This window comes from Cnephaeus nilssonii (assembly GCF_951640355.1).
Source record: "Cnephaeus nilssonii genome assembly, chromosome: X".
In the NCBI taxonomy this organism is placed as follows: Eukaryota; Metazoa; Chordata; class Mammalia; order Chiroptera; family Vespertilionidae; genus Cnephaeus; species Cnephaeus nilssonii.
In genome coordinates, this window is record NC_137071.1 from 46900258 (window position 1) to 46908819 (window position 8562).

Here is an 8562-nt window from a genome sequence, read left to right on the forward strand (position 1 = left end):
GCTTGATCCCTAGTAGGAGGTGTGCAAGAGGCAACTGATCCATGTTTCTTTCTTCCTCTCTCTAAAAGTCAATAAAAAATATTTTTAAAAAGACAGTCCTGATTGCCTGTTTAATAGTTGCTGCTACACTTCCGCTTCTCTCCCAGCGAGAGAGACACGAGTGGCCAGGCCCAGCCGTGGCCGCAGCACAGCCGCCGCGGCGGCACGGAGCAGCCAGACACAAAGAGAGGGGCTGTTTGCAGGGTGGGGTGGGGGGTTCGCTATGTGGGATGACGATTCGAGGGCCAGCACCAGCTCTTCCTCATCTTCGTCCTCCAACCAGCCAACTGAGAAAAAAACAAACACCCCCAAGAAGAAAGAGAGTAAAGTCAGCATGAGCAAAAACTCCAAACTCCTCTCCACCAGCGCCAACAGGATTCAGAAGGAACTGGCCGATATCACTTTAGACCCTCCACCTAACTGCAGTGCTGTTCCCAACGGTGATAACATCTATGAACGGAGATCAACCATCCTAGGGCCTTCAGGATCTGTGTATGAGGGTGGTGTATTCTTCCTTGATATCACTTTTACACCAGCATACCCCTTCAAGCCTCCGAAGGTTACATTTCGGACAAGAATCTATCACTGTAATATTAACAGTCAAGGAGTTATCTGCTTGGACATATTGAAAGATAATTGGAGTCCAGCACTAACCATTTCTAAAGTCCTCCTTTCTATCTGCTCACTTCTTACAGACTGTAATCCTGCCAACCCCTTGGTGGGAAGTATTGCCACTCAGTATATGACCAACAGGCAGAACATGATAGAATGGACAGACAGTGGACCAAGAGATACGCTACATAAATTGGGTTTTCACAATTCTTACATTATTTGTCTGTCACAGAGAGCTGCTTATGATTTTGAAGGGGTGGGGGAGGGTGGGAGTTGGTAAAGAGTAGGGTATTTCTATAACAGGTATTATTCAGTCTTATTTCCTAAGATTTTGTTATAACTTAAGGGATCTTGCTACATTAGACAGAATTGGTAATAGCAACATTTAAATTGTCATTAGTTCTGCAATATAAGCTAAAATGTAGTACAGAGAAGAATAGACTTTGGATTCAGTTGCTTGTAGTCTATACATTTAAGCCAGCTTAATTTTGTGCAGGTTACACACATGGCCATTTCTGTGAAAGTCCTTCCAGACTGCATACTTTTTTGTTTAGAAAAATTGAAACTTGTTTTCCCTTCTTGGAAGGGAATATTGATATTTAACAGTTTTTAGAGATTGTCATCTCATATGTTAAATGGACATGTGGCTTATAAGATACTTATAGGAAATGAATAGTTAGTATGTATTTTATTTTATATGCCAATCTACTTTATTGTGAAAAGATTAGAGGTTTGAATCAGGACTCGTGAAAACCTGTAGTAAAACACCTTAAGCTGTTAACTGTAAGACATGGAATAGGAGTTGCTCAGTGGATTGGTTATATGTTGCAGACTACTTAAGTCTGCATTTGTTACTGTGCTAATAAACAATATTAAAACAAACAAACAAAAAAAGACAGTCCTGGTCTTTGGCCTCAGGGAGTGCATAGGCTGGCTAGTAGAGGAGTCATACAAGTAAACAAGTGATTCGAGTTTAGTGTTAAGTACCATTAGAAGAAAGCACAAAGTTTTGTGAGACCAAATGGAGAGGCGGTTCTCTCTTGAATACACATTCTCACTGAGATGTAGTCAAAACAGAACTTCCCAAAGAGATGGTACTCTTAGGGGGTGATACCTAAACTGAGGTCTAAAGGATGAGTAGAAATTAGGTGAGGTGGGAAAAAATTTTCCATGCAGAGGGAATAGCATCTATTCTGGAGGAACTAAAAAAAAAGTTTAGTGTGGCAGGAGTGTGGAGTGTGAGGAGGGAGCTGGTGAATGGTGAGCAATGGAGGATGAGGCAGGAGAGAGAGGCAGCAGCCTGTACTGGCCCATATTCAAAACCATATTTTGACTTTCATTCCAGGGAAATGGGAAGCCACTGAAGAGTTACCAAGAGTTAGATATCATATCTGCATTAAAAAAATTCTTCTCACTGTTTTATAGGGAACAGATGAGATGGAAGAAAGAAATGGATCAAGGAGACCAGTTGGGAGCCCCATGCAGGGATCCAGATGAGAGAATATGGTGACTCAGATAGGTTGTTGACAATGGGGATGGAGCAAGTTAGAGCAATGTAATAGAGATTTAAGTGGTAACATTGACAGGATTTTCTTGGTGATCTGATAAGATTTCTAGTCATCTGGGTGGGCAGCAATGCCATATATTGGGATAGGAAACACTGGCGGAGGGGCAGGGCATAAGAAATTAGTTAACTGAGTTTTGACATATTAATTTTAAGTTGTCCACAAAACATTCAAACAGATTTGTGGATGTGCAGAGCTGAACAGCAGGAGAGAGGGAGACAGACACAGAGAGAGAATGTGGAGTCAAATGATCATTGAAGCCATGCAGTTGAATGGAATGGCCCAAAGAAAGTGTATAGAGAGAAATAGAAATGAGGAAAGGGGCTGAGGACAGAGCCTTGAGGAACCCGAGTGTTTAAAGAATGAGGCAAGGTAGGAACACAGAATTTGCCCCATAGTAAATACATAATAAGTGTTGCTGAATGAGTGAAGGGAGACTTAGAAAAGGCTAGAAATAATTAAACCTCTTTGGAATGGGGAAAAAGAGAGACAAGGCTTCAGAAAGGAGGTCAGGCTGAGCTAAATCGTGAAGGATGACTAGGAGTTCACCGGGAAGACAAGGAAGGAAAATTTCATTTCAAGAATAAAAAGCATGTTCAAAGGTTCAAAAACAAAAAAGTCCTGACCTTTGTACATGGATTCCTCTAGATTCCACCTGTGTATTTTCCCCTTATAATCTGGCTGTGTACCTTTAATAAATCCCTGTAATAAATCTTTGCCATGAGTATGAAAAAACAGTCATGGTGTACTCAGTGCAGATTTTCTGATTTACTGTACCTGTATTCATGGCTCTCTCCATAACAAAGGGGGCCTAGATTTAGAATGGTAAATACATTTCATGTTGCATTCCACCTGAATGGTTGGGATTGCTTAGGGTGATATGTTGAGAAGGAGTCTGAGTCTGCAAGTGGACTCAGTGGTAGAGTGCCACGGATGAAGGAGAAAAGAGTTGTAGTACACGTGCCTTATATTTGTCATCCTGACCCTTTTGTTTTCACCAGTCCCTCGTCATCTGAACCCCTGCGTGTGATGATGGGATGTCTTGCATCATGAATTGGCAACTAATTGTGTATTGGCCACTCTTCACTCCTACAGGATATGGTCTTAATGAGAGAATGAATATTTTTATGAAAATTTAGCCACTGATCAAACATTGACTGAGTATGTACTACATACCAATAACTAAAACTAGCCCCGATGGGTTTCATATAAAATATATGATTGTTCACTCAGTCACAGAATTCTTTGATTTGAACTAAAAGAGTTGATTCCAGACTTTGGGTTCCATGTTGAAAGTAATCATGGCCATCTTTATCCACAAAGCATGGGCAATATCCAGATTTAACTCAAAGGCACTAGCATACAGTAAGGGTCTGTTTATTGTGATATGGTTCTATTTTTTTAACCTTAGCTTATGCTGTATTTACTGGCCCGGTGAGCCCAGAAAAAAGAGCTGCTTACTCTTACAAAAACTTGTAACTATATAAGCATAGTTAGCACAGTCTAACATCCTTTTTCTCACATAGCAACTGTTCCAAGCTTGTTTTGTGTCCATCTCTTATTTCTATTGCACCCATCATCTTTCTATTCTGTATTGCTTCTAATAGTCACTGCATGACTGTTCTGAGTATTGGGTGGTGAAAGTCTTCTTATATTGCAGACCTGAAGTGAGTGACAAAGAGGGCTCACCTGAACACTTATAGAAGGCTCCAGGGCAAGTTCTGGGGACTCAATTTTGCCAATCAGTCCTCTCCAGAAAGCTGGCTATAAAATAGGTAATCACCACAGGCCAGAACACCAAAATTAAAAGTGAACCCTTTCAAGACCTGGGAAATTGGAAATGGCAGAGTGAGGATTTTAGCAGCTGATAAATGGAAGTGGGGAGGTGGAGGTGAGTGAGTTTGGGAGCTGAGACATCCAGAGGGTCTCATAACCAAGCAAGAGGCAGGGTGTGGGGTGGAGTGAAAAGAAAATCAGGTGAAGCTCCCTGCCAAATCGCATTTGCTCATCAATGCATATGGGTATAAAGAGAGATGTTTTTTATTGAAGTGTGTTGTACATGGGGAAATTGTTGAGGCAGGGGGAAAACTTTGAGAACCACTGGCCTAAACAGTAAATCGGTCTCAAGGGAGAGAGTTAGGGACTCAGTAAAGAAAGTTTTTTATTGTTTTTACTGGGATTGTAGAATTCAAAACTTGTAGTATAGAAATCTTTGTGCTGTTACTATTTTCTATAATTATTTTCTGTTTTCTCTTCAGATTTAGTAAAATCCCTTTAGAGAATGTAAGCTACATGAACAAAACCCAGAAAATTGGACCTTTTTTTTTTTTTTCAGTGTGGGCCCGATTTTTAAAGGGCAAGTGGAATACCCCAGAGGTTTGGGCATCATGCATTCATTTATTCATTCATTTATCAAACAGTTAATTACTTCCATGTGCTAGATTCTGAAGATTCAAAAAGGACTAAGACACATCAAGGAACTTAGATTCTAATAGATGAGACATTGGGGTAAACAATAGGTATACTAAATTATTAGAAATGTTGCAAAGAGCCCGGCTGGCATGGCTCAGTGGTTGAGAATCAACCTATGAACTAGGAGATTGTGGTTCAATTCCTGGTCAGGGCACATGCCTAGGTTGCTGGCTCCATCTCCAGTAGGGGGCATGCAGGAGGCAGCCGATCAATGATTCTCATCATTGATGCTTCTATCTCTCACTCCCTTTCCCTTCTACTCTGATATTAATAAAAATATGTTTTAAAAAATAAAATAAAAATGGTGCAGAGATATAAATATAATCAGGGTAGAGAATGATGTAATACTTAAGGTAAGTAAGTAAGTTGCGGTAACATATCAACTCCCAAATATAAAGGATTTAATGCAACAAAAATCTATTTCTTGCTCACATCAAAGTTTATTGTAAGTCAGCTTGGGAAGACATGCTGTACTCCACAAAGTTGTTTAGAGATCCAGGCCTGTTCTATCTTCTATTAAAGATTACTAAGCATCACCTCGCTGTCATATGGGAAGAGCCAGAGTGGAGAAAATATGTCTTCTCATAGTTATTTTATCCCAGAAGTGACATAGCATGTGGTTATATGGCACCATATAAATGCAAGAAGGCTGAGGAGAATATTTGAAAACAGGGTTTGGTGAATATGTAGCTAGACTTCCCCAGATGGAATGATCATGTCTACCTGGAAGAGGCAGGAAAGGCTTCATAGAGGAGATGACCCTTGAAGAATATCTAAAGAGAAGTAGGTATTGGGAGTTAGAGTGAAATAATGCTATGAGGAAAATGAAACCCCTAGAGGATGAAGTTGGGGTTGCTATTACAGCCATATCTTTCCATCTGAAAAGTCTCTTGCCAGAACTCATTTGGCTTAGATCATTTAACTCTCCTCCATGCCACAAACCTTCTTCTTTCCCATTCATCCCGAAAGTCTCTGTTTAAATGTCATTTCATCTAAAGAGTCTTACCTGATTAATAGACTAGGGGAGGTTGTCCTGCTATGTGATCTTATAGTATCCACTGTTTTTGTTGTAACTATCTAATGCCTATCTTTCTTCTTATACTGTAATACCATCAGGACAGGGACCATATCTACTTTTACTCATCATTGTATCTCTAGTGATTAGCACTGTGCCCATCACATAGTAGGTCCTTGATAAGTATTTGTTGAAAGAATAAATCTGCCTTCCCAAATAATCCTCTCTTATAGCACTTTTCTCAGTCATTCATGTGATTTATCAGTCAGCAGATATTTAGTTCTCCTTAAATGCTAGATACTATTTTGTATACTGGAGTTAGTGATAAATGAAACACTGTCCTTTTTATCGTAATTGCCAGTGTTTCAGTTCCCTTGAGAGAAGGGTGGGTCATCTAACTCATCCCAGTTTTCCAAGGGCTTTCCTGGATTGGGCTCTGAAAGTATCATATCCCAGGAACCCCCCCCCCCCATCCCTAACACACACAGCCCTTGGCAATTCAGGATGGTTGGTTTCACTAGAGTAGAGTCTGTGTCTTATCTCTATCCCAGACATCTAGCATTATGCCTGAATCAGGGTAAATTTTGAATGAATGTATGTTTTTTTTTAAATCTTTATTTTTGAAAGTATTACATATTGGATGTTGAGTTCAGGAGGGTAGGTTGGTGGGATATGGATGTGGACTTGGATGAGTGAATGAATGGCTGGGTGGGTGAATGGACATGCTTGCTTTGGAAACTTTTCAGAATCTAGAGGAAAAGAAAATAAACACTTAGCTCAAACACTCTGGAAAAGTCTATAGTAAAGGGCTGGGAGAGAGGAGGCAGCCTTTTAGAAGTTTAAGGTAGTAACACTCTCTTTGTTCACTTGTCTTAGTAAGGTTGATCTGGAGTATTCTATAGACCCAGAGGAGAATGATTGGCCACTGAACAAAACTCCCAGCTAGGATAATGGGTGTCAGGATGAATTGGGACAGAAAATCCTTGTTCTGCTTTGCCAGTCACTGGGATTAATATCCTCCAGCTACATCCTCTGGGGGGTGAGGCAGGGGTCAAGATATAAATTAATATTTTCAAGACCTTACTTTGGGGGAGGGAAATATGATAAGTTTTGAAGCTATTGCATGGAGGAGAATTGTGTAGAGGTGATAAAATAGCCAGAACTTTATAATAATTACATCTAATTATATTTTTAATGATTTCATGGACAGAATATAACTACTAAAATCTCATTTACTTTTTTTCCTTCTCAGATTCCTATGGAAAGCAGTCAAAATTTTCATTTCATTATTTTAAGTGTTGTTATTTAAGTCTCTTCCCCTGTTTATGATCTCCTCACATTATAAAAACAGCTCTGATACCAACCATCAGTATGTTTTGACCACTAGTTAGAGCCCTTAATGTTTCAGTAAGATGTTCCTTGGGATATGTCCGCTCTATTTTCTTGTCTTTTTCTTGTGACTTTGTTAAAGGTCACAGTCCATGATGGGTAGAACTTTAGGCATTGCCCCACCAAGACCTGGGAAAGATGGAATCTTCCTAGTGTTCATCTTCTGAGGCTCTCTAGAAGATTTGGGGTGGAGAAAGCAAATTGAGATGTTATACTCCTCTTCCTTGCCTCCTATAGAAACTAGTACCTAATCAGAACAACTGCCTGCCTCTGTGCTTGGATTGCCCTATAAATTTAAAATTAACTTCCAAGGTTGTTGCAAGGATCAAATGAGATAATATAAGAAATCTCTTAGCACACTGCCTGACACAAGTGGGCTTTTGACAAGTCAGTTCACTCCCTCTTCTCCTTTAAGGAAGGAGCTGTACATTATTTATTTATTTTTGGATCTCCAGCACGGAGCTTGGCATGCAGTGGGCCTCAAATGTTTGCCAAATTGAACTGTCAAAGAACCATGGTCACACCGGGAGACGATGTTAGGCAAAGGCTCAATTATGCCAACATGGTGTAAAACAGGAAACAGAAAGATAAGGCTGGCAAGAAAGCATTTGCAGAGTTAAATACAAGCCATGTCCAACTCATCATTTCTGTCTTTACTTATTCTGTACTATGTCTTTTCTTCACTTTTTGTTCACATTGCACCACTGGCATATTTGTATCCTGGAATTTTCATATAATATTTATATTTGTCACCCCAACTGGATTATAAATTCCTTGAATGCAGAGAATGTGCCTTATGCATTTGTATCTCCTATACCTAGAATAATTCTTGGCATATAAGTACCCTCTTGATTTTTTTAAAAAATAGTTGAGCTATTTTCACTTACTTTGACATACCTTTTGTGAAAAACTTCTACCTAAAATAAATCTTTTTTTTTCTTTTAGAGAGGAAGGAAGGGAGAGAGAGCACCAGAGAAAAACATCAATCAGTTGACTCCCCCATGCACCATGACCAGGCATCAGACACGAAACCTGGGTATGTGCTCTGACCAGGAATTTAACTTCCAAACTTTTGGTGTACAGGACGATGCTCCAACCAACTGTGCCACACCAGCCAGGGCTAAAATGAATCTTTATTTTCAACATAATTGGAAGTTCTTTTAAGGGTGGAAGCCAAGTGTCTCCTATAGGGCCTAGCACAGAGTTGGCCTCCCAGTGGGTGCTAATTGCATATTTAATCGATTAATGCATATTTGCCCACAATAGAGAAATGTCTTTCCACATCATAAAGAACATTTCTGTGTGAGCTAAAAATATATGAGGTTCTGATATGGTCTGTCAATGCCATGCCCTATCAGATAAAATTTGATTCCAATAAAACCAAAGAACAAATATAGTTTTCTTCTGAAAAAAAAAAATGATGTTACTGTTTTCATTAAAATAAAAAAGCAACAGATCACCCCAAATCCT

General features: G+C 39.6%; 1 pseudogene across 1 annotated transcript; it reads left to right on the forward strand.

Annotated features, from left to right (window-relative positions):
* The first annotated feature begins 251 nt into the window (after positions 1–251).
* LOC307095896 (ubiquitin-conjugating enzyme E2 E1-like) lies at positions 252–843 on the forward strand (annotated as a pseudogene). Its single transcript has one exon. The product of its transcript is annotated as a ubiquitin-conjugating enzyme E2 E1-like (transcript).
* The last annotated feature ends 7719 nt before the right edge of the window (positions 844–8562 follow it).